This window comes from Oreochromis niloticus, linkage group LG23 (assembly GCF_001858045.2).
Source record: "Oreochromis niloticus isolate F11D_XX linkage group LG23, O_niloticus_UMD_NMBU, whole genome shotgun sequence".
Lineage (NCBI taxonomy): Eukaryota > Metazoa > Chordata > Actinopteri > Cichliformes > Cichlidae > Oreochromis > Oreochromis niloticus.
In genome coordinates, this window is record NC_031986.2 from 10,269,900 (window position 1) to 10,297,202 (window position 27,303).

Consider the following 27,303-nt stretch of genomic DNA (forward strand, 5'->3'; position numbering starts at 1 on the left):
ACAGTTGGGTCGATAAGTTTTTGGGTGATTACATCATTTTTGTGGTTTTGCCACAAAAAGATTTTAAACCAAACAATCAAAACTTTCACTTTTAATTCAAGGGGTTTCACAAAAGTATTGCATGAAGTGTTAACTGACTGAAATGCCTTAGAGCCATTTTTATACACAGTTCCCCCATTGCAGTAGCTCATAAGTAACTGCACAAACTACCATAATTTTTATTATACTTACTTCTTTTAACCCTTTGTCACCCAAGTATCATACAGACCACCTGGAGTTGTTTTGTAATTTTGGCTTTTAACTTACAAATGAAATCTTTTAGGAACCAGTTGAATTTTCACTCTTGCCCAGAATGGTTTAGGAGTTACGGTAATGTGAAGGAGACATGGTAACATCTAGCAGAGCTGATTTTACTGTTTTGTGTACAGTGCCACAAACCAAATAACCCAGTAAAGCTCTTCTTCTCTTCGAAACCATTTAAAATTTGTCTCTACCACAAACTGTAACTGAGTTCCGGTCATTGAAATAGCGCTTGTATAATGGGTCCGCCACCAGGCTGATGGTTAAAAGAGTAAATGCTTGAATGAAAATCCTTTGTAGTCATCGACTACCTGAAGTAAAAAAAAAACGAGGACATCGTCAACTGCTGTGTTTCCTTCCTTGAGATGTTCTGTGAGGCCTTTACTGTAGCCACCATCAGTTGCTGCTGGTCTATGAGTCTCTGTCTCCAGTTTTTTCTTCAGTAACTGAAAAGCACGTTCTGTTGGATAAAGATGACTGACTGGCTTGGCCATTGAAACGTCTGCCACTTCTTTGCCTTGAGAAACTCTTGGTTCTTTGCAGTATGCTTTGGATGATTATGCATTTGCACTGAATGCATTTGCACTAATGAAGGGCTGTTGGTTCGTCTGATCATGTTTGGGGCATTTGGCTATAACCCTGCATAGTTCAGTATTCATCCTGTTCCTTCTATCAGCAGTCACACCATCAATAAACCCTAGTGGCCCATGATGATTGTGTGCTATGGTTCAGATCCATTACCATTTCATCTTGGTGTCATCCATTCAAAGAACTTTTCTCCAGAACTGTGCAGGCTCTTTTGGATGTTTTCTGGAAAAGTCTGACTGGCCATCTTGTTCTGGAGTGTAACCAGTGGTTTGCACCTTGCTTTAAATCCTTTGTAAATAAATTCATGCATGATCTTTGTTTAACAATGATTTGCCTAACTCCTCTAGAGTGTTCTTGACCTGGTTAGATAATATTAAGGGATCTGTGTTAACCAGAAGAAGCCCTCAGTGGGGGTTCAGATTGCATTAAGTACATTTCAGTCAATTTGAAATGTATGAACCGTAAAAAGACAGAGCTCTGTTTTCATTAATTAGCCAATAAATGCATTGATCTTCAATAGTTTTTATAGCGAAGTGTATGCATATGTATTTATAAAGTAATCTGAATATTAACACTTTCCTCAGAATGAGACTCAGAGGTAACTATCAGTGAAATCAAAGTGTGTTTGCTCACTTAATTGTTAAAACAAGAAATATTGAATATTTCTTGTTTGAACTATTATTGTCCATTTTTTGTGCGTGAGACATCTGTGATTAAATTAGAACACATTAACAGGGTTCAGGTTAAAACACAATACTGTGTATCATTTCCCACCAGGTGTGTTTTTGTTTAATGGTATTAATGCTTACGTATGTGTTTAACATATTTCTGTTTTTTCCAAATATAAACAGATTTGATTTACGTATGCTTTATCTTTCACCTTGCATTTACTTATCACAGTGAATTCATTATGTAAATCTCAAATAAACTAGGAAAAATTAATAGCATGCCACATAGTTTTTGTCTTTTCCTTGCTGTTATCCTTGCATAAAGTCTCTGCTGTTGGGTGTTGTACTACATTGGGATACTCCAGTCACTCAGAGATAATAAGTGTATGCATGTACAGTTATCCCAGTGACACCAAGAGCAGATAAATGGTTGGTTTAATTTTAGAAAGAATAATATTAGCTCTGGATTAAAACAATAACAAATATGTAAATGAATCACATTCAAGTCCTACATTTTTTTCTTACAAGCATAGGAGCAAATCACTGGGAAGTGTAGTGTTTGGTTTTATAATGGATTAAATAAGTTTAAGATTATGTTCTTGCTAGCTTAATATGGCACCAATTAACACCAAAAATCTACTAACTCGTTGGAGGACAATCAACCAATATGCTTAATACACAAGTTAAATTTGATTTGTCTGTCATATACTTTTATTTTAAAAAGCAAAACAAAAAAAGATTTTAACTTTTACAAATGCAAACTTCTTTGCTGGTTTTTCTCTGTGGTGCTGCTAGCATACGTTGCTAACTTCCAGAAACTACTGCTCAACTCCATGATACACCAAACAAATAAAAAGTAATAATTTGGTCTTACCAACGGAAAGAATTCTGCGATCATCCACTTCAGATGTCGCCTTTGTTCTTTCAGGCCTTCTGGTGTTGCTGAGCTGCCTGTTGGCCAAATAAACAATTAGTAAAGTGTTTCCTTCCTCTCTCGTAGGTTTATTTTGGTTTTCAGCCTGTTTACAGCCTCCTTCACTTAAACATTTCTTTGGACCTCATTCAATGAACTCACATGCGTCACATGTGAGTTCAATACTTGGAAGCAACTCCAGAATTTTTTTATCTTCTTAAACTCTTATAGAATAACAAGGGATTCAAGCCTCACTGTGCCCTAAAGCTATCTGGGAGTCAGATGTCCATTTATTTTTGACCATCTAAAATTGTTTAAAAATGTTAGAAATATTGCATTAACTTTTTTTTTTAAATTATAAAGCGCTTAATTTGAAGCTGAAAGTACAGTTTGCATTTCAGTCACGTTTGATATAAAATTTAACTGTCACAGTGTTCAGAGGCAAAACTACAAATATCTGTCATTGTCCAGAAACCTATGAGCCTTCAAAAACAGCAAGCTTTATACTATTGTAACGGTCAGCATAGGTGAAAACCTACTGAGAGTGGTCTTAGGGCACACTAACCATAAAACAGGGGGCAGCTTTTACAGTTTTCCAGCATCCGTGTCTGGGGTAGTAAACTTTTTTTTGACATCACAAAGATGACACACTGCATTAGATACAGTGTGGGCATAATGTTTTAGCTCAGTGTACATGTTTGTCTTTTCAAAACTATGATGCCTCAGTAAAACAAATATAATCTCCGGTCCCGCAGGATTTTCTGTCCACTTTAGATGGCAAGATTGTGCCAGAAAACCATTTCACCCTCTACCTTTGATCAAACCCCTATCACTAACATTTTATTGCGTGACTGTCCTTCCCGAGAGATCCCGCAGTTGTTATTTATGAGGGCTCATAGTTCTTTTTTCCCCTACGCCAATCCATTCAAGAGTGCACTTGCCTGTTGCATCAGCCTGATCAGGATCAGGAGGTTTAATATGCTGCTTCTCCTGGTAGAAGAGGTAAATAATCAAATGAATTTTCCTCCACAGCCGGAGCAGCAAAAAAGGAAATGGCACTGAAAGCCATAGTGCCACCTTTCTACCTTTAATCATGAGATGAACATTTTTAGTAGCCAAGTTGGAGTCACAATAAAAGTATTAGAGCAGAGGGAAAATTCATATTCATTGAAGTCCCTGTTATTAAGCGAAAGCCATGTTAGAGGTGTGCTTGGAGACAGAAATAGCACAGTGTTTGAACAATAAAATTAAACCCAAAGAGGAGGGTGTTTCATTTTGGACAAGTTTTTTTTTTAATCACTGATAAATGGTGAGTTAAAGTGTTGCATTGAGGTGTTGTAATTACTACTTATTTAAGGAATATTCTATATATAATTAAAATGCTGAAATAAGGTTTGCTTTATAAACAATCAACTGAAGCATAATAACCTTCCCTTATCAAGGTGAACACAAACCATGGGAGCCATGTAAATGGCATTTCAACATTTTCTTGACAAATTATTGTAACAGTTGAGTAAAACGTGTGCTGCCCACACACCTTTCTGAGTAGTTTACATCAATTGTGCAGAATGTGCTAAAGGCAAAAGCAGACATATCAAATGTATTATAATTTTCGATTCTGACAAAGCTGAATTTCATATCTTCTCGGCGTAGGAAGCTGCCCACGCATAGCGCGCACTCGCGCTCACACACACACACACACACACACACGCTCACACACACACACACACATATTGAGATATGAGCTCTGTACTGCAGCAGTTCAGGCTCACATAGATAGACTTGAATATAGGTGACTGGTAGAAGAACTAGAAAGACTTTTTTTCCTCCACTCTTCATTACATTAGACTCAGAGCTTCAACCAGCTGAACTGTTATAATCATTAGTCTTACATTTGACTAACTAGGTTTAAGGCTTCAAGCACCTCGCATTCAAAAGGTTCAATTTTAAAACAGTCCTGCCACTGGACAGCTGATCAAGTTACTGCTCAGCTCCAAAGTTAAAGTGGACAGTCGCGGCTGATTGCTGGCTTCTTGTCTTCAGGGAATCAATTATTTTCATGGGTGACAAAGTGTAGGAAAACGATGTGCAGGAGCTCTCACAGATGAGCAGATCAAACCAAAAGTTAAGAGCGGTCTACAAGATCCAATGTGTTGCTAGTGTGATGGATGTGGAATGTGCATCTGCTAAATGAAAATCTTCCAGAGATCAGAGGAAGGGCGAGTCATTTTGGCACTAAAATGAGCCATTCTCGAAGACACCATTTTCAGCTACTTATGCAGGGGTATCGCATTTTGAGACAGATGTGACAGAACCCTGGGGTGGCACAGTGGTCTAGTTGGTTAGCACTCAGATTCAGAAGTTTTCATGTTTTTTAAAGATTTTCTTTGGACATTGGCTGCTTTTTCATTAGTTTTCAGATAAACTATTTTTTGTTAGGTTATCGTTCAGTGGCTAAACAATTCATGGATTTAAAAAAAAGGCATTAAGCTCAAGGTTATGAACCAATGTTGTCTACACAAAACAGACAACTTAGCAAAACAAACTTTAATTACAGTGTTCCCTTGTTTATCGTGGGAGTTACGTTCTAAAAAAAAACCCGCAATAGGTGAAATCCGCGAAGTAGCCAGCTTTATTTTTTATTATTTATGATAGATGTTTTAAGGCTGTAAAACCCCTCACTACAGACTTTATACACTTTTCTCAGACAGGCGTGAACATTTTCACGCTCTTCTCTTGTTTAAACACAAAGTTCAAACCTTCGTAGAAAAATAAGTCCAGTATTATAGAATGAAACCAAAAGATCAAACCCTGTTTTCAGGTCTAGAACATGGGAATAGAGCAGCAGCAAGAGAATTCAACATTAATGAATCAACGATACGGAAGTAGAGGAAGCAAGAAGAATGAGTTGAGTAAAGTTTGACTTATCTTCTGACTGTTTTGCTTCGCTTAATGCACCTTATAATCCGGTGTGCCTTATGGTCCAAAAAATACAGCAACTTCTACCTTCCTTTAGCATGTCCAGAAGTCCAACTTTTTGTGCGATGGTTACCATCTTCCTCTGCCTTTTGGGTGCTACCGCAGGTGCCTTTGACAGTGCAAAACGTTTCGTCTACATTGCGGTGTTTGTTGGGGAGAAAACTTACAAACATACAGTGCAGCACTTCAGAGTCTAACTGCTATCGAAGATTTATGAAAATTTGACAAGCTGAACGCATTCTGTACTGGACAGGAGACACGGCACAGAGGAGATTGATTGACAATGGTCTACAGCCAATCAGGACATACAACACAATGCGCTGTTAAAAAAAAAAAAGCATGCAAAAAAAAAGGCCGCAAAAGGGGAACCCCGTTATAGCGAGGGACCACTGTAAGTCTTTAGTCACTTTTTTACTAACAGCCTGTCAAAAAGAAATATCATTTGTTCCCATTTCTTAAGTTGCATGTATGAAAAATACCAAAGATAACACAGTTTGGCAGGCATGAAATACCATATAGCACCAGTAAGGTGATTTTCAAAGAGCTATTAGCTTAAAATGTGACATATCTCAACAGGTTGTGCAGTGTGTCCTTAAAAATTTTGAGAAAACTGAAAAAAGACATACGGGGATAAAACAAACAAACAAATACATCTACAGCACTTTAACGGTACCTCAAAGTCATGTCCTTAAGAAATTAGAAAAATCCAACAAAGACCTGACTCAGGACCTGAGAGATGTATCTGACATTTCAGTTGCTCCATCTACTGTTCACTGAAGCCTCATCAGAAATGGTCTCAGTGGAAGGGTGGCTGTCAAGAAGTCATTTTTAAGGTAGGGAAAAAGAGAACAGGCTGAACTATGCCAAATTATTCAAGGACTGGACTGAATCACTGGCAGCAGGTCTTATGGAGTGAATATGAAAATTGTGGTTCAGATCATTGTCAATATTTATGGAGGAGGTCATGAGAGAGGTACAGCAGTGAGAAGAATAGAATAGAGTGGTTACTTTATTGTCATACGGAACATACCCAAGTTAGAGCAAAATGTTTATGCACTGACCCCCCTAATTGGACTAATACAATATAAAAAATATAATAAAGAACTTAAGATACTTTATATTATATTTATATTTTATCTATATACATATAATAGTAATGTATTGCACAGCAAAAGTCAGTATAAATCACCATTTTAGCCCTAAAATAACCATTTAAAACACGAAGAGTTTCAGAGAGTGTTTTGTGCAAATATGGAGGTAGGAGGGGAGAGAGGTTGCCGTGAGTTACTGAGTTTAAGAGTCTGTATACAAACATGGGTAAGCCAGCATGGAGGCACTGAGGACGACTCTGATCTTGTGTCAAAGTGTAATGTACTGATGTCCCTGAGTGACAGTCCTGTGGTTCAGAGTTAGGACTCAGATGTTTGCTAACTGTACTTTTTTCCAGCCAGCACTGAGTATGAAGACACTGCTACCACTTGGACTAAATATCTGGCAGATACCAGAGCTAAAATTAATATCACAGCACCATATTATGGTTAGCTAACACACTTACCAATAGCAAAATACTCATTCATTGATAGATTTCTGGTGTCCAGGTTTATTTATTCCTTAATCATAATGCTAATTTACTAAAATGAACAAACGAAACATGCTTTATTGGTCACATACATAATCATGCAGAGTACAACATGCAGTGAAATGTGTCGTGTCCGAGCTGCGGACAGGTTGCAGATGTAGCCGCGCCATTCCAGGGCTTGGTGTTTTGGCATGAGGGGCCTAGCCAGGACCCTTACTGGATACTGGGAGGAAATCGAACTTGCAACTTCCGCTCCAAGGGTGTGTGGTCTTACCAGTACACTATCCAGCTGCAACAAAAGGAGTCCATGCCCTAACCCTAAAACAAAGCTCTGAAGTAATTTTACTGTGGCTTAATGTTCGATTTACTCAGTGGTTGTGAATTCTGCATTGCACACAGAGGACAGTGGGACGGGAGCATTTGGTCTTCTGCTTTCTCTATGTATAGGTCGATTATCATGTTTTTTGCATGATAATCTAGGTTTCAATTTTTTTCTATTTAGTGACAGTGTCGTTATTAAACAAAAGGAGTCCATGCCCTAACCCTTGTGGACACTATGGATTCTCAACTCAGCTGTCACAAATTGTTGTCTTGCAGACCTGTCAGGAATGTTGGATTGGGACATAGGAGGGTAACTAGTTCTGCTCTTTAAAATTAAGGCAAAAGAGTTGTTTTCACCTCACCAGAAAGAGAAAAATCTGGTATAAAAATGCAATTTGTTGGAGATTTCAGCCTATACATCTATTTGATATTTTTTTATCCTTGCTAAGGATGTGGTAACTGTTACTGCTTTGGACTCTCCTTATGGAATTTCAGCATGAAGGAAATCTCATCTACTAAAGATCTCCATGACAATCTTATCACGGAAAACTTTTCTTTTCACGTTGGATCTCTGGCCATTTCTGACTTAACGCTCATTTGCACAGAAAATATATGGCCTAAGGGGAAAATGCATGACAGGTGCTGTCAATTAAAGTTGATTTGAGATGTATGGATGAGCTGTGCAAGTTATAAATGGGATTCTTAGAACTTGCTTAAGCAAGTTTTTTTTTTTCATGCTCAGCATCTTTTACAAATTGAATTCAAACAACCCACTGGGATTTCTTTTAATACTCGAATAAAATTTAACACCAGGTTTATAAATGAATATCAAGAGATGGAGACATAAAGATGTGGGGGGGGGGAAATTGCTGTAGTTAAAGGAATCACGTTTGAGTTATAATGTTGAATTTAAAGATTTACATAGGCAAAATGTTTATGCTAATGTTACTCTTTTGAGTCCTATGCTAGACAGAAATTTGTTCTATTCCCACACTGGATTATAATTCCCCGAACCACATTCTGGACTCAGGTACAACATCTTATTTAACCATATTAAAGGAAATGAAATGATGGCAAAATCAATGAAAAAACATGATCCTCCCAAAGAGGAATGGACTCATTTTTTCCCGTTTCTCTCTGTGATTTAGAATATCAGCTGGGCTGTAAAGGGTGGCATGAGCCTTATTTCCTCAGGTATAAAATGCTCCTACCTCTGTCAGTTGTAGCCATCTATCCATCGCCAGGTCAATCCATCTCATTTAACTGCCTTTGGTTTACCTAGTGTATTATTCATTGAACAGTACTAATTCTCATCACTTACATCTTCTGTAACTTGCCTTTTCTTACTGATGACTGACCCTGCACAAGCAAAAGAAGGGTTTTGTCCTTGAGAGGCCTCTCCCAAAGCTGCTTTTTTCCCCACTTTCAAACATATCATAGACTGTTTATAACAAATGGATAAAGCCGCCATGACATCACTCACTGATTTCTGGACTCCATATTTTGAACCCTTGTTTTCATTTGCCTTTTTTATTGCCTCCATGTTAAGTTTTGGGAGCTTGAAGTGACCAGACTGGATGAGGGAGCTTCAAGTTCTCGCAAGATTGTTGTACGTACTGTACATATGTAGCTATAAATGTATGGAAACAATACACAATAACAGATACTACTTTGGTACTAATTAATAGACTAATTAACAAACACTTGAGTAAAACTAGGACAGCAACCTCCTTGCAACTAGGAAAAATTGGTGTTTGCCTGCACTGAATCTTTTTGCTTTTGGCAACCTATTAGAAGTAGTTTCAGTGCAACACCCCCAAGCAACCACTGAGCAACCACTTGCAAATGCACACATGGTAAGATGCAACCTGTCTCCGATTGCAGTGCACCCACTATTAATCACATTCAGATAGATTAGTGAAGATTTGCAAATTACTGCCATGTAATTTAGAAATGCAGACAGATTGATAGCACGTTACAGTCAAATCCAGTCTGAGTCAGTCTGTGCCAATGAGTTGAACTCATCTGCAATCTTTGCAATAAGGGGCTTGACTCAACTGGTTGTATTTTGGTTACTTTTCTATATAAGGGCAATAGCCTATGCCAGTGGTCCCCAACCCCCGGGCCACGTACTGGTGCCAGTCCGTGCGTCGTTTGGTACTGGGCCACGAGAGTTGAGGCTCAGGTGGAAAATTTATGGTTCTCAGACTTTTAATAGGTTTTTGTTTTGTTTTGGTTTTTTTATCATTTTTATTGTTAACTCAGTTTCCCTGAGTCTTTTCCCATGTGTTTTGAATAAATTTTCTTTTTTTGGTACCGGTACTGGTTTTATTTTGCTGTAATTATCTGCGACACCTTAAAGGCCTGTCCGTGAAAATATTGTCGGACATAAACCGGTCCGTGGCGTAAAAAAGGTAGGGGACCGCTGGCCTATGTCAATTTGCAGCTAAATCGCTGTCTTGCAGCAACTGTCACTATTTGTGGAGGAATTTCTGTTTCACGTCTATGAAGTTAATGTTGTTACTGGAAGAAATTTAATGTTCACATATACGTCATTAATTTTCTTACTGAGTGGGGCTCGTTATTATGATCACGCTGAGCCACTGTTTCTAAGGTAAGTCACTTTCAAACTGTGCACAAAAGTTTAACAAAAAGAGAAAAGAGAGACACGAAATGAAGACATAATTCTGTGGGTTGGGTGAAATTTTGCAACAAAGATGATATGAGTAAAAATGTTTAATTTTTGATAACAGCCACTGTTATCTCTAATGTGACTGTAGCGTATGACTAGAATTTCAGTTAGCAAAACTGGAGCACAAACGTCATGGACTTCTTGTATTTCAAAGGAGACCATATTATTATTATTATACTTCTTATTTTAATGCTTAAAAATGCCCAAATAGGTGAGTTAAAATAAAATTTAAATGAATTTAAACAAATTGAATAAAAAAACAAAGCATGCCTTTTTAACTCACCCGTTTCACCTTGATTCATATCTTCACTTCCCACGTGGCATATTAGTCTTAGACCAGCTGGTAACACTGATTAGAAGTTAATCGTTGGTCAGGGTTATAGTTTGATGATTGCACACTGGCACTGAAATGCCACCAGGCATAATTCCAAAACCACAAAGCCAAAAGAAGAGATGATAGACTGAGAGGAGTACAAGCTGGATCTATTGATCAATCACATCCAGACTGTGCAAATATCACAAGGATCTATGATATTTTTTGAGTTATCTGCAGACTTAATTTTACGTCCTGATATGATTATTGAATTCTGACTAAATGCAGCTTGTAGCTTACATGTGCTTAGATCATTATCTATGAAATACAGAATGTTTGGCTTGGGTGCAACACAACAGTAACGAATGTAAGAAGCACTGTCTCTCAGTCTTCACAGAATATTCAGTTTTTGACTCTTTTTCTTAGCTCTGGACTCTAAGGGTTGCCAGGTATGGTGCAGGAACAATGACAGCTGCTGTTCAAAAGCTTTTTAGCTAATCTAAGTGCTTCTACTGCATTTACATGTCCTTGATTATCCCTGTCCACTGTGATGCGTACATCTTGTAATTACTGCACACCCACAGTCTGAGTGATCAGACAGATCTTTAGACTAAATTAGCGGCCCTCATTCTGTGGGAAGAGAGGAAGAGATTCTCCAGGTAACACATCTTAAGAAATAATGAGTAGGTCTTAAAAAAAAATAAAAATAAAATATATATATATATATATATATATATATATATATATATATATATATATATATATATATATATATATATAAATAAAAAATGTGTGGTATTTCATTGAGTTTTCTAACTGTAATAAAAGCACAATAACTCATTAAACATTGAGCTTTAATCAGCCGCAGTGCTAAATTTCTCTTAAAAATGAATCTGGTGTAGTTTCATTCAATTATCATAATCATTTGTCAACAGCAGCACATTATTTTCTCCAGCATCCCTGCTTTTGACAATACCTCATTACCTAATTTCACCACCCCACGAACACAGCTGGTGACAGCTTGTAATTATTAATTGTATAAAGTTTTGGTGAAGGTTGGAGTCTGAGCAACTTTAAAAAGCTTAGTCCTGACCTTGAGCACGGTGTATTGTTTATTTTACCATTGTGTTTGGAAAAGCTATTACCATTCTAGTTTGTCCAAACCTGGAAAAAAAACATTCTTAATTTTTGGCGACATTTTGCTGAGTGTTTATGGTCCTCAACAGCAGTTGGGGAAAAAAATGCATGAAAACAGGTGGTGACAGTTAGGGGGTCTTGTCTCTGAACGCGACTGTGAGGTGGTGACACCTGGCTGGCGCGCTTGGCTCAGCATGACCAGCCAGTTCAAAGACCTCCTCCTAGGTAAAGCATCTCATTATGAGGAATGCAGATTATGAGCACAAGAGACCAACCATTTGCAAAACATACTCAAAAAATATAGTCACAGGTGAAAACGCTCTAAAAGAGTCTAAAAATACAAACACTTATAATTAAATTATGTTCAATGAAAACATTGAGCTATAACTCAGGCTTGAAGTAGGAAGAAACTAAACTCAGCAGTTACACAGACCTTGGTATAAATTGGCAACAAGGTTGAAACCTCCAGTCACTGGGAAAAATATGTATTCTTCAACCAGTTAATGAGTGGCTCCTGGAGGCTGGTGAGATTGTTGAGAAGGTTCCTTGTGATTGCTTTGGTTGCTAGCAGACTGTAGTGCTTGTCTCCGATTTCCATGGAAGATGTCGACTTGTCAACAAACATTCACCAACTAACCACTGAGCAGTAATGAAACTTGAACTGGGAACAATGTTACCATCAAAGTAAAAGTTGCCCCTTTTGAAGCATGTTAATTTCAGCACCGAGGCACAATTTTACTTAGAAGGTGAACAGCCATCGTTTGCATTTGTGTTACACTTTTTTGTTTAACATTGGCAAATATGTGCAGACAAGTAGGCGTCATCTATGGAAACTACAGGCAGGTGTGGCAACCAAAGGAATTGCAAGTAGGCTTTTGGTGAAGCACTGTATACCTCCTTTAATATGCACTTTTCCATAGTAACCAGTGGTTACCAAGAGGTCACCAACTGGACTCTAAGCCTGTGTAACTCGGGCAACTGCTAGCAACCACTTACAGCCAGTTGAGTTGACACTAGTTTTTCCTAGCGACCGGTACTTACCAGGCAGTTGCCAGCGTTCTAGCACCAAAACTGTGGACTAGTCCACAAGGGTTTTGAACCAGAGATGATTGTAGGGTATATCTTACAGCATGAAGCACCTTGAGGTGGCTGTTGTTGTGATTGAGCACAATAAAAAAAATAACATTGAATAGAACTGATATCGTTTTGCTGTGATGTAAAAATGCTAACTACTGCACCACTGTCTCACTCAAGATTAGAAAGCAGGTTGGATGGTGGATGGCACGATCACACAATGTGTTTCCAGAATATGAGTTTGAGTCTTTTGAGGCCATTTAGAGGATTTAGTTAACTTTAATCACCCGAAGAACAGATTTAAATATGTTCTCACACACTACCCTGCATATTGACAAACTCTGGCAAGTTGTTACATGGTTTGGGAGTTGGACAGATGATTTTAGGAGTTGCAAACTATGGTGCTTCCTCCACTACTCTTCCATGCAGTTTAGTATTGGTATGTAATGTCCTTTTTCCTCTAAACACATTGCAAATTTGACATAGTGTGGAGCATCCACCTTTCAGGATTACGTATTTAGATCTTAGTTTGATCTCTGCAGGACACCTATTCACAAGGACAACCACTACTGTGTAGACAGAATGTTGATTTGTGATTTGAACACACATTTAGATATGCTTTTGTAGTCTGTTACAGGTTTGTACAGTTCCATAATGCTTCTTGAAGGTGCTGTGAAAGTTATTTTGATTAAATCAATCCTTCCTTGAGAATTCATGCACCGCTACAGAGGTACTACAAAGTGGTATGCCAATGAAATTGGACAGCAAGCTTAGCAAATTTCAATATTTGTTATGACAGCAGATGGAATGATTGTTCTATTGAATTCTTGCTCAACTTCTGAGAGCAGCATCAGCCACACACAACAAAAACTGTTGTTTTACTGTCTTTCAAAAAAAGCAGTGTCACAGTGTGCGTTCACACCATTAATAACCATATAGATATTTTACTAGTATGTTAATTTGATAGACTTCCTCCGTGATTCATTTGTAGTTAATAGCCAATAAATTAGACACAAAAAATTTCTTTTTTTCCTCTTTACTTTTGTCCAACAACGAACATACGGACTTGTACAGAACTTTGACAGCATGAGAGGAAATGTGGCAAATTAAAAGAATAAAAGAGAGATTAAAAAAAATGCAATATGGCAGTGGCCTCTGAATTCCACAGCAATATCTCAACTCACCCGGGACACTAGAGCACACAGATGATCTTACAACAACCCCCTACACTCAGAAAACTGCTGCCCTGCGCTGCACATGCAGGTCCGATTTCTTGCCAACAATATCACCACTTCGCGACAATCAGGTTCCACATTGAAGTATAAAAAACAGGAAATCCAAAAAATGCATTTTTGCTAAGTTTTGGGAAAACTGCAGTTAATTCTTAAGCACTGCCCCCTGGTGACCAAATTGTGCATCTACACAAACCATGACATGCAGGTAACAATGTTATGGAGTAATTTCATTTTATTGCTTTTGCTATTCCCTTTGTTGACTTAACATACATACAAACAAAGAACATACATACAAAGAAACCAACGTTTTAAGACCTCGTCTTCGACCTTAAACAGATATTTATTTAACTAAAGTGGAAAATATCATCAATTTACCGGACGGTTACATATAAATATATAAACATAATACATTAAATAATACATCTTCATATCAAGGTTGCTTATATATGTAGATTGACTTCTTTGAACAGAAATAAGATTATTTAAATAATAATAATTATAATGTACAATGCCTGATTTTATTTTATTTTTTCATTTTTGTCATACTTGAATGTTTCAGATCATTAAAAAAAATGAATATTAGACAAAGTTAAGCTAAGTACAAGATGCAGTTTTTAAATGATTTAATTTATTAATCAAAAAAAGCACAAACCTACATGCCTCTGTGTGGAAAAACTGCCCCCTAAACCAAATGATTGATTGTGCCATACTTGACAAGGAAAAACTGCAATCAAGCATTTATAATAACTGACATTGAGAAATTTTTGTCCACTCTTCTTTGCAAATTTGTTTCATTCAGCCACATTGGAGGGGTTTTGAACATTAATATTCTTTTTAAGGACTTCCTGCTCTGTTTAAGTTCATTTCTCCTGCCGCATAACCTGAGTGTGCTGAAGGTTCAGGGCATGAACTGATGGCTGCTTGAGGATTGCTACAGCAAGTCTTCTGTAGCAGCAAAGTAGCCCCAGACATCTCACTACCTCCACCTTGTTTGACTGTTGGTATCATGTTTTTTTGTTGTTGTTGTTGTTTTAATGAAATGCTGTGTTAGTTTACCACAGATGTAACAGGCCTTACGTTTTTTAGTCCACGGAATATTTTACTAAAAGTCCTTGGGGATCATCAAGATATTTTTTTGTAAATGTGAAACAAGCCTTTGTGTTCTTTTTGTTTAGCAGTATTTTTATTCCTTTAACTCTCTCATTGATGCCATTTTTGCCTGCTCTTTTTTATTGTTGAATCAGGAACTCTGACCGTGATTGAGGCAGGTGAGGTTCTTTTGTGATTAGTCGTTGATGACAGCTTGGAGTCATTTTGTCGCGAAGCTTTAGAAATGGCCTTGTAACCAGGCTAATAGACCAATGACATAGCTTTCTCAGTCAGACTGGTTCTATTTAAGTGTTTCCTTGATTAATCAGGCCTGGGTGTAGGTGGTGAAACGGAACTCAACTGTAATTAACCCTATTATTTGGAAAGCTAATTCATGATTTTGATTTTTCGCATGAAGCCAGGTTTATTAACATTTGCTTGCTGATCTGAAACATAAGTAACTAATATAAAAGAAATACATTTATATTTATATATACTCTTTTCACAGCACTGTATACTTTTTTTTTTTTCATTATTTTTAGCGGCATGACACAAATCTTTTATTTGACTTGCAAAACTGCTGATTGTAGTTGCTCAGAAAACGGCAAAAAATACTTTTCTCATTAACAAAGCGCAAAATTTTAGTGAGAGAATGATGGTAATTCTTTTGAATTATAGTACGAACACAAACCCCTTTATGCACTGCTGTAAGTTTACATTTCATGAACGCAAATGACAATATTAGTACTGCTCAACTTATTCTTTATGCAAATACTTGAATTGATGGAATTCCTTAAAGCCCGCCTACAGTGAGCTGAAAGACAATAAGGGTTGACCTTTCAGTAAAAACTGCTACTGTTCCTCCTCTCTGCTTATTCCATTTTATAGATTAAGACTGTGTAATCAGCCCAGAACAGCCCGTTGCTGATGCTTTGTCATCATGGATGCTGCTTACATTTTCAGTGGGCTGTCTACAAGCTCAGTGAAGTACAAAATAATTACCAGCACAAGTAATGTGCCACCTCTCTGTGTTGGGCGCTCCACATGGACTCGCGCGGGTAATTAAATCTGCAAGTTCGAGATAAGAGAAAATAGACAAAAGACACTCAAACACATGGACAACAAAATTATGGGGGACAAATTATATTAAACAATATATGTTGTAGTTGGAACTAATCTGTGTAAATTGTCACACCTTTCACTGCCCTGGTGAATACTCAAAGCCGAGTGTGAATGGGAATTTATGCTTGAGCAGCTCGAACACAGAAAGCTAAAACTGCACAAAAAAAGATCATTTAATGCACTTTAATGAATAAACATGTACAGACTAACCAGTAATTTGCTGAAAGGTCCAACTTTGGAAAGTCTGCTGTTGCATCTTTGATGGAAAAGTTGAAAGGTTGCACACATTCAGGCATAATGTAGAGGAGTTCATATCTCAAACAGTTTCAATTTCACCCACAAAATATCATGCATACCTTCTGGGAGAATCACCTACTCTTCATTCTTCATCAGTGCTGGCTTTTAGTATACACTATACATACTATATATATATTGCAACTGAGTAGCATTTTTTCTTAGTTCTTCTCTCTGCCGGTTTAATGGGTTTATCTTTTAAACTATATGTCCTGTAGTAGTAAAATACAGGACTGACTTATTCCATATAAAATTAGTCAAATCTGAGAGGTTTACACCCGAGTGCCTTCGAATCAGCTGATTTGTATATATAACTTTAGTGTTCTTAATGAAGCCTTGGAGAATTTTACCTTTCCCTTAAAGTTTGTGAGCCATTATAACTTAAGTACAAGCACTGCAGTAAATTTAGAGAACTGTAAAATATATTGATGCTCTTTTTAAAAACCACAAACTAATAAATTCTACACCTCCAGTATGCGTCACAATCTAAATGCAATAACAAACTTGTTAAGCTTTTTTTCTTTTTTCCAATCACCAGATTTGAGCATTAATATCTTGGGGTACGTCATAGTTTCAGTAGCTGAAGTCCACCATTTTACTGTTATGGACAGGGTGGAGAAGGGGTGGGGAACTCCAGGCCTGAAGGGCCGGTGTCCTGTAGGTTCTAGATCTCACCCTGGGTCAACACACCTCAGTCAAAATGACTAGTTCATTACCAGGCCTCTGGAGAACTTTAAGACATGTTGAGGAGGTAATTTAGCCATTTAAATCAGCTGTGTTGGATCAAGGACACATCGGACACAATGCAGTGCCTTTGTAGAAAAATGCACTGCATTGTTACTAAAGCCAATAATCGTGCAGCGCTAATCAATGGATGAAACAGATGTTGCTAGAATTATCATTAGAACGAATAACCTACATTTTAAAGGCTAAACAGCAGACCTTTGAGAACATATGGACACCCTTCATCACTTATGTCAAGAATTTGGATATAATAAGTTGATGGAGCAGTGAAGCTATAGCTTCAAAAGCTTCCTTTCTACCCTCATTTTAATACTTAGCTCATAGTTCAAATCATTCAAATTCTGCTTCAATGGTGTTATGTTCTTCTGCTGTCAGCCTATTTATCAGATTGTGAACAACAGTGATAATGTGTAACCTTGAAATGCAACACCTGCCTGTTCTACAGGCAGAGAAAATTATTGGGCACATCCATTGGATGGATAGAACCACTAATCCCTACACAAGTGTTTTCACAGGCTATACTATAAATCCATCGATGCCGACTTTGCTATGACTTTATCAGGTCAGCAACCCCCTGGTAACTTCTGGTTGCTATGGAAAAATGTATTCTCTGACTTGTTGGAGTGGCTTCTGGAGGTTGCTGGCTGTCTTTGAGTTGTATTTTCTCATCACCTTCTGAGGGAGACTTTATCATTGTAACATGCTGATGCGGAGAGTGTAGAGCTGTTGAGACCTGGCTTGTATGGCCTTGTTGTTATGCCAAATAAAGGCCTAGTGTTCCACCTACCTGACTAGCCTTCGGTCAACAGGCTGCACACTCAGTAGACCTGCTAGCCCCTCCTCCCTCACCAGACCACCGTTCAAAATATAAAGCTGCAGAAAAGTCAGCATCTTTTCAATGCAAACTACCACCAACTTTTGTAACCTGCTAGTGACCAAAACAATCACTAAGAGATTTTCAATGCAGCACTAGATGCCTCTTTACAATCTATAAAGAGGTATCTGGTGCTGCACCTTACTTTAGCGACTACCAACTACTTTTGCCAAATGGTTTCAGAATGCACACTTTTCCCTAGTGATCAGTGGTTGTCAGGGGGTCACTAACTGGTCTTTATGACCTCATGAATGGTGCTTTAGCAATTTCTCAGCAACTCTAAGCAACCACCAGTAGTCAATTGCAAATTTCTCAGAGAATACGCATTTTTATTTTTCCATTGTGACACGTGGTTGCCAGATGGCCACCAGCAGGTCTGTTGGCCTGTGTGACCGAGGCCTTAGATGCTTTCATATAAATTTTCCATCCGTAAGTACTAAAAGCACTCCTTTAGAAAACAATGTGGACTTTCAATCTCATCAATGAAATCATCCAGGGTCAACTTTTAATGCTTTTGTTTAACTTAGTCCTCCCCCAGAAGGAAGGAAAAAACCAACAAAAAAACCCAACTTTTAATGCCTTAAACTTTTGCAGAGTAGGTTTTTTTTAACTGATTATAGGAGACAGATGGAGTTGGGTCTTTTAAAAGGGAGTTTGCTTGAAACAGAGAAGCAATGGTACAATGTAATGAAATCATGCTGTATGTAAAACATTAAAAATGCCAATGGGTCTGAAACATAAAGCCAAAGATGAAAAGCTTTGAAGCTGCATTGTTTCCACTGAATAAGCAGTTGGTAACTCCTGGTTGCAAAAAGTCAGACAGTATAAAAGTCTGGAAAATGATCTTTAATCTCACTTGATATATAGCTTCAATTGCTTTCCTGATGAGTCGGTGCTCTCAGCTGTTAGCTGTTATCTTAATATATTACAACACAGCCTTAATTTTGTAAATTCTTGCTCCCCATTAGGTGGAGACTTCCTGTGGTCTTATGAAGCTTCCCTCTCAGTATTCTGGGAATCTCCTGCATTCATAGATGCTGCACAAACCAAAACATCTCACAGAGCGTGGAGCAGTTGTCATTTTGTACATTGTGATTAACAACTATGTACTCTTTGCAGTAGCCTTTGTTTTTGGGTGAGATTCATCCTTCACTTTCTCATTTGGTTTTAAATCCGTCTACAACATGAAGGTTCAAGAAGAAGACATTTATTGTCATATGTAGAGTAAAACTAAGTGCACCAGTTTAGACAATACAATGACATCCAAATTGGGACTTCACTAACAAGCTGCTGATGTTGGCCCACTACAATTAAGTCATTAGTTTACATTAGTTTGCTTCTTATTAGAATAAAAATGGCTTTAGAAGCTTCTGTCTATGTGAAGGCATTCATTGACTTAACCTGAAGCTAACTAACCTCAGCCTCAGTCACCGATTCAGAATCAGACATTACTTCAAATATCCTCACTCTCAAGATCTAAATCTCAAATTAATCTTCCCAAAATTAAATGAATATACAGAATAACACATGTGCACTGGTCTCATGGCAGATAAATTATTGATTACAGCTCTGGCTGGCCATCGTTTTGAAGAATTCAGAAAAGAGGTGATACTGTTCCTACCCGCACAAACGCACACACACATATCACATTTAAACTTGGAGATTGAGAGTTATGAGACACTCCCCAGCAGAACCATACTTCCATAAACAGAAGGCAAATTTAAATTTCATAGTTTTTCCTGAATTACTGCTCATAAACCACTCCACCCTTACTCTGTAAAGAGGCCGAGACACTCTCGGTAATAGCACAGGAGTAAATGTTTGTGAATTAGGCTTTAATTGATAGTCACTCATCAGCTTGGTGTCAAGTTGAGCCAGTTCACCACCCAGACTCTTCTACTATGAAGCCATGCTGTTGTAATAGATGCAGTTTGAGTTCAACATTGTGTTGCTGAAATACGACTTCTTCTTTGCATGCCGGAGCTTTAACCCTGAATTTGTGGATGGCACAGTGAACTCAGAGACAGTGATTTCCATTTCTGGAGGTGTTCCATGCACAATGCATTGATTTCCAAGACAGAAACATGCCTGTTTTCAATTAAGTGTTGGGTGATGGTCTGAAGGTCACAAACATGCAATATTGATTTTCAGCCTTTACTCTTTTTTTTTTTTTTTTTTAAATGCCTGTGATCACATTGCTTGCTAGCCTTAGTTCACTGTACCAAAAGATCAGATTTCTATGAAAGATCCAGTGCCACCTTTTAACAAAGACGAACCTTGAAATGAAAACGGTATCAGATGACTCTGTAGCTCTCTGCTCAAACCAGAAATTTGTTATAGCTTTTAAATGTTTAAGGCAGCCTTATTAATTTCAGCTTAATTTCAGCTGCTGTGTCAGAAGCAGATGGCACAATGCCAAACAGAAGTTTCACTTTGACTTTATAGAATCATCGAACTGGGAGAAGAAACTATTTACATGCAGGTTGTACATTTCTGAGGTCAATGGTTTGAAGAGAATATTTGAGCTTCAACAAGGCACTGAGTTCTTTATTGTTTGCCGTATCATTCTTGTTGGATGCCAATACTGATAAACGGTTTCAGTTACAGCTGTATATTAATTATAGCTTTACATGTTTGGAAGCCGCGTCTGGTTCTCTTTCAGTTTCCCCACTGGACATTTTAAGGTAATGCTTTTTCCCAGTTGTATTTTTTCTAATTATCTTGGTCACTAAATTACATGTAAAGTAGTCCAGTGGCAAAACTCTCAAGTAGTGCCTAATGCCACTGATGCAGTCTGTCAAAAGCACAGTTTCCAGGTGTTTTCTTGCAGATAAGAAATCTGCAATCTTGAGATTGGAGGACACCATGAAACATGGCTGCAGGGAGAGTTCAGGGTGTTTACTGAGTGCTTCATATGTGAACCACTCAGTAATACAACTCAGTTATGAATGATATTTAGTGCTACAGCAGTATTTTTCTACCATCTTGATAACTGTGTTAATTAATTAAGAACCTTTCCAAAATAACATTGAACAGAAGACTTAAAGGCTTACTGTGACACAGCTCTTCTATGCAGTCGGTGCCCATCTGAAAGCTGCAGGCAGGAGCAGTTTTAAAATGCAGGCTCCAGGGTGGACAGTTGCCATCTCGCCCCTGGCATTATCAGTGTTGGCATCTGACACTGGCAGCAGTGCCGGAGCTCAACCCTCCATTGAAGACAAGGAGAGAGGGTCACATATTTCCACTTTGCCCTTGGACACTTCTAACAAAGACATTGTCTGGACGATAGCAGGGGGCGAAAAAGAGATTGGAAAACATACCCGCTCTTCACGGAGGTTGCTGGGATGAGAAAAATCTATTAAGAGAAAAAAAAAGAAAAGAAAAAAACCTCTTGCTGTATTTCATACACAGTATGCTCACACTTGATTGCTCTTTTGCAGCTTGTCACAATCAATTGTGTCAGAAAAATGAATGTGATGATAAAATAAAGAAGTTAAGCGCCCTCATACATCATTGCATAAGCAGATGGAATGCATTTGGGCACATTCATGGTATTATATTGAACTCTCCAAACTTCAAAGGACTCCTAAATGCTGTTTCCTACTGGTATGCTTATTTCGTTTGTATTTGCTTACATTTTGCATGGGAAATGGCAGCTTGTGTATGCGTGTAGCTCATTTAAGGTATACTGAAACAGCAAATCTTAGCACAAACCTAGTTTAGCATGCTGTCAGTAAATGGCTGTATGAGTAGGACCCAAATATAGGATTCGAAAGGCAGCTTTTTTTCATAGACCCTCTGCTCTATCAAAATATTGGGATTTCGGAGCTTGGCACATTGGATAAATACCCCAATCGACAACAAGAAAGGGGAAAAACTAATCACTTTCTTTGGTATAGGGCAAACTGTAAAACTTTACTTGATCCCCTACCTAAAGAGAAGAAGGGAAGATGGGGGGAAAATGTCAGATGTGGCTCAGGTGGAACAGCCCCCAGCTTGAGTGCGTCATATGTTTTGAGAATTTGGTTAATCCCACCATAGTCCCAAGGATGCAAAAGAGCCACTTGAAAACCAAAAATCTCTTCTGAGAGAAACTTGACCTACTGCAAAGGAGTGCTGGATCTGGACCACAGACGCAATGAAGGTTTGCATTGTGTAAAAGTGTCTGATACAGCTATGGAGGGATGTTATACGCTATTGGAGTGCCAGCACTCTTGTTAAAAAGCTGCTGGTGTCATGCTAGGTCCAGATGCTTCAAATTGGTCATTAATAGTGCTTTCATTCAACAGTCCAAACAGAAGATAACATAGAGGCTTTGTCTTCAAAGTAATAGTTGTTCTCTTTTAAACATGCTGGTTGCTGTGCTAAGGCACGGCGTTTACCGTGAAGGGAAACTGTTTCTGTCTTTCATTGCACTTTCCACAGTTTCAGCACCTTTTGGCGTAGAAGAATGTTTGCAGACAACATCGTTAAATTCTTCCATGCAAATTATAGCTGATCATGACAATCTGCTAGTGACTAGAACCAATGACCTAGACTGGTAGACCAATGACCTAGAACCAGCTGGCGAATACTAATTCTTCCCTTATGACAGGTTGTTGCTAGGGGTTGTTGCTAGCTGGTCTCTAGGCCTATAATAACTTTATATTTATAAAAACTTTGCTTTAATACGATTTTTGCATGGATAGTTTGGTACCAATGCAAGGAAACATCTAAGTTCTTTCAGCCTGAAATGCTACAGATTAATATTTTAAAATTCCATAACTTTAATGATCTAGGTCGAAATTTGGTTGATCAGATCTTAAATTTCTTTGTTTTTTCTTTTGTTTCTTTTGTCTTAAATCTCTTACCAAGGAAGTACTTGTGGATTGATTTGTGTCTGATTTTGATGCCATTTCTCATCGCATGTTTTTCCCTGCATAAACTGCCAAAGCTGAATTTTATTTGTCCTAGTCAAAACGCATTCATAACAGCCACATGTTTATCAGAAGGTACTCAAATGTGTCACAGAGTCACTTACTGAGGCATTCCATTCCAATTGGTTGTGTGTTTTGTAAGACCCACAGAAAGAACCGTCACCCAGATTCTTTTTTAAGCACAATTTAACAAAATTGTGACAACTCTGGTGCGTTCACACCGAACGCGATAAACGCGAGCGAAAACGCCCCAAACGCCCCTAATTTGACGCGTGCACATTCGCACCTCGACGCGTGTCCAAGAAAAATCCATCGCGCGTCAAAATTGCATATTTTGACGCGCGTGAACCGGAAATGTGGGAGGGATGTGGGAGGAAGTTGTGCCAGACGGTATCTTTGCTAGATGGCAGCTGTCGAGCTAGCGTTTGAAGAGAGAGTCTCCCTCCTCTATTTACTGTGGAGAGCAGAGCAGCGGCGTTAAGGACGTCCTCGCCGTACCTGGGTCCATCAGGTCCTCCAGAGGCGTGAGCAGTTTGGTGAGTTTCGCCACTTGCTCGAGGAGCAGCGCCTGGATGACGGCCGATTTCAGCGATATCACCGTCTTTCACTCGCCCAGTTTGAGGACCTGCTGTCCCGCGTTGGTCCAAGAATCGCCCGCCTAGACACCAACTACAGGCGCTCAATCCCACCTGCAGAGTGCCTGTCCATCTGCCTGAGGTTAGTAAAAGTGTTTAATACGGTAGTCCTTTATTGATACCTGTGCTAATATATGCTAAACTATCGTTTATACACTGCTAACATGGCTGTGGTATGCTATCAGTGAATGCCGTCGGTGTTTACTGATAGCAAACTGTGGTATGGAGACGACTGTTTATAATATTTCTAGTGATACTCGACAGTTCTCATCAAGTCCCGATTTAATTCGATTTATGCTGTTATCAGTGTTAGCAATGATAGCATGGCTGTGGTGTCTATCAATGTATGCTCTCAGTGTTTGCTGATATCAAACTGTGGTATGAGGACCACTGTGGGTTAATCTTTGTAGTGATACTCCTTTTTTCTTTTTTCTTTAGACCTGGTTTAATTCTGGTATAGTTGAATATTTGTATATAATCCCCGCAGCTGTCAGACTCTATAACAGGGGTCAGCAGCCTTTCTTAAAACTGAGAGCTAGATAAAATTGTGAAGTTTGGTTCATCTTTAGTTAGAATATGCTAGATAAGCTGTCTTATCACAGGTTAATTTTTCAAAAATATTAACAATGATTTAAGCAAGGAAAGGGCTACATGTCAACATACAACTCTTTATTTCTATTAATGTCTTACTTCATTCCTACCTGATTGACATGTCTAGGAATTATGAGTGATTGGCACACTGTAGGGGTAAAAGTTGTTACCAATCAAATTATGATATGGTAAAGTTAAAACAAAACACAACTGACTGTTTTATATTATATCTAACATATGTTATGTAATTATCCTTATAATTACATAATGTTTTATGTAAGATTTAAGTTTTGTAATTTAAATTTGACATCACAAAAGTATTTTGGAATTTGAATAATGTATTTTGTAACTGCAGTACACATAATACTAATTTTGAACAATTTTGTCCAGGTCCCTTGCCACTGGGGACTCCTTTAGGACCATCGCGTTCAGTTTCAGAGTCGGTGTGTCCATGGTGTGCCAGATCACCCCCCAGGTAGCGACGGCCATCTGGGACTGTCTAGTGGACGACTTCATGGCTGTGCCTTCACCTGGAGACTGGCGGTCCATCACAGAGGGATTCCAGGAGCGCTGGAACTTCCCTCTCTGCTGTGGAGCTCTGGATGGGAAGCACGTCCAGACAAAGGCACCCCATATATCACATAGGAGACACACACATTGATATACACTAAATATTTATTCCATTTCTTTTTTTGTGGTGCCCAAATTTATGCACCTGCTTGATTTATCACATTTAACACAAATATCACTGTGTGTGTCTCCTGTATGATATGTTTAACTGACATTTTGTATTGTAACAACCAACGATTTATACAGGAAAATAATGGCTATTAACAAGGTTGCCCAAACTTTTGCATCCCACTGTATTAGTATATTCTGTCATTAGTATAATATGAAATAAATTCTACATGTGTCAAGTCGTGTGCCAACATTTGCTGTGTAGTAGAACTGAGACATTAGTCATTATAAAAATTTATCTGAAATAATATTAAAATTCTCAAACAGAAAAACATTAAACATAAATATATAAAATATAAGTATTTACAGAGAAACAGGAATAAAAAGGACCCAGCTGCTCTCCAGAGCAGGAACAAGGCTGAGGAGGAAATGCTCCATTGGAGACTGGCATGGCCTCTTCAGGGACACCAGGATGGCCAGCTCCACCACCGATGGACCGTCCTGGGACCAGTCCCTCATCTGCCTCGGAGCTGTCCTCCTCTCTGGGCCTGTAAAACAGCACAAAACACAAAGAAATGAGAAGGCTGCTACTAGATTTTAATTTCAACATTGAAAAAACAAACAAACAAAAAAAAAACAGGATATAATCAGATTGGTTGTAGATATTTAGTAAAGGTGATCACAAGGGAATCCCACCGAGTAAAAAGCTATCAGTGCTTGCTGTACATCTGATGCTACAATTGCATACCTGTGGGTGCAGCAGCGGGAGCTCATGGACTGGGGAGCCAGGAGAAGCAACAAGGGATGCTCTACTGCAGAATCAGCTGGTTCTATCAAGACAATATTAAATGTTAACAGGTTGAATACAATAATCATAGAGAAAGTATATACAGTGGTCCCTCATTTATTGCAGCAGGGGTTGTCAGAATAACTAGCCCCTCGCCACGCACTTTATACACTTTTTCCCCCACACACATGAACATAAGTCACAGTTCTCACAAGTTGTTTCTTAAAGTGCAAACCTTTGTAGATTGCAAAACGTAAAAGTATTATGCCGTGTTTTGTCTTCATCTGCCTGCCACTTTCGTGCGCCTTTTTCCCTCGCGGTGCAGGTGTCTATTTCCGAATGAGGGTCATAGTTATGGGTGTTTTTGTGCTGTTTTATCTATTGGATGTGATGGTTATCAAAACAAAACATGATAAATTTGACAAGCGCAGGAGACACGACACGGAGGAGATTTGTCAATCAGGTTGCAGAATGCAATGCTGTACTGTGCAAAAAAAAAAAAAAAGAAATCAGCGAAAAAGCGAGGCAGTGACGGATGAGCGGGACCACTGTGTGCTGTTTATTAATAAACAAAATATATTCCTATATGACAACATGCATAAAAGCAGAACGGTATTTGTACATCAGTGGGAAAATAGCGGTGGCTTGCTAGCTTTTGTGCGGCTTCCCCGGGTCAGTGAAAAAGGTAAAAAGAGAAATTAATGAACTTACCAGGTTGCCCGATCTCTTCACATTTCTTCCTCCAAGCTCGGTCCTTTATATTCCTGTCTCGGTACAGAAAGCAGCTGGTGTCGTACAGCACCGGGTTGTTTGCTACGGTGTTGATTAGCCTTCCCTCCATTGAAGAATGAAGGGCTTTGGCTGGATCTGCCCCTTTGACCTAGGTCACAGCCACGTCACCAGGCTCCTGATTGGTTGTCGCGGCGCGATTTGACGCTGGAGTTCAGATTTTCCAACTCGAGCGGTAGAGGCGAAACACGTGTATGCACAAAATGCAACACAAAAATTCACGCGCGTGGTTTTTTTTCGCGAGTCAAACGCGCCCCAAGCGCTACACTGACGCGCGTTTCAGGCGTTTTGGCGTTTTCGCGACGCAGATCTGCCTCCGAATTTTCGCTGGACGCGCAATCGGGTGTCATCGCGCTCTTTCCATTGACTTTACATGTAAACCTGACGCTCTGGCCGCCTCTATCGCGTTCGGTGTGAACACACATTGAGTCACATGGATGTTTTTGTAGTGTACAAACTGTCAGCACCAGTGTAAACACATGAAGTAATATATCCCCAATAACAACCTAGATGGTGTCACCTGCCAGATACGTGTGTCAAATTAAACTGCATTGAAAAAAAGGGTTTTGTTTTTTTTCTTAAATCAAACACATCTACATAGAAACAAAATTACAAGTCTGGGTTCACGGTATTTTTTGCTGGAGTTAGTATTTAATTCTCTTCATTTATCATAGCTACAGTCAAGCTTCGGCCCTTAAATTAAAAGGAAAAACTCCAAATAATTACAGCAATAACTTGCAAAGTGCACAGCAGATTCTCCCTAATATTCTAACACACACTCATGCCTTGTTTTATCTGCCAGGTTTCATGTCGGCTCTCATCTTGCATCACAGGGGACATCAGATGTTGATCATGGCTAAATGTGTTGAGGTTGTCTGTAAAGATGACAAGTGCTATGCGAGCAAGGTAAAAAAAAAAATCCTCATGCCTCACACTTTGAAGTCAGCATCAAAGTGTTCCCACCTGTTGCCGAGTGTCACCCATG

At 38.7% G+C, this 27,303-nt stretch overlaps 1 long non-coding RNA gene across 2 annotated transcripts; it reads right to left on the bottom strand.

Moving 5' to 3' along the window:
- Positions 1–14,399: 14,399 nt before the first annotated feature.
- LOC112843722 (uncharacterized) lies at positions 14,400–21,276 on the bottom strand. 2 transcript variants are annotated; one of them, XR_003216191.1, is made up of 4 exons: positions 21,243–21,276; positions 20,976–21,128; positions 16,084–16,164; positions 14,400–15,956 (listed from the first exon to the last, which is right to left on the bottom strand). It is a non-coding gene; the product is annotated as an uncharacterized LOC112843722 (long non-coding RNA). The 2 variants fall into 2 exon arrangements; XR_003216190.1 differs by having other exon boundaries at positions 20,976–21,258.
- Positions 21,277–27,303: the final 6,027 nt, after the last annotated feature.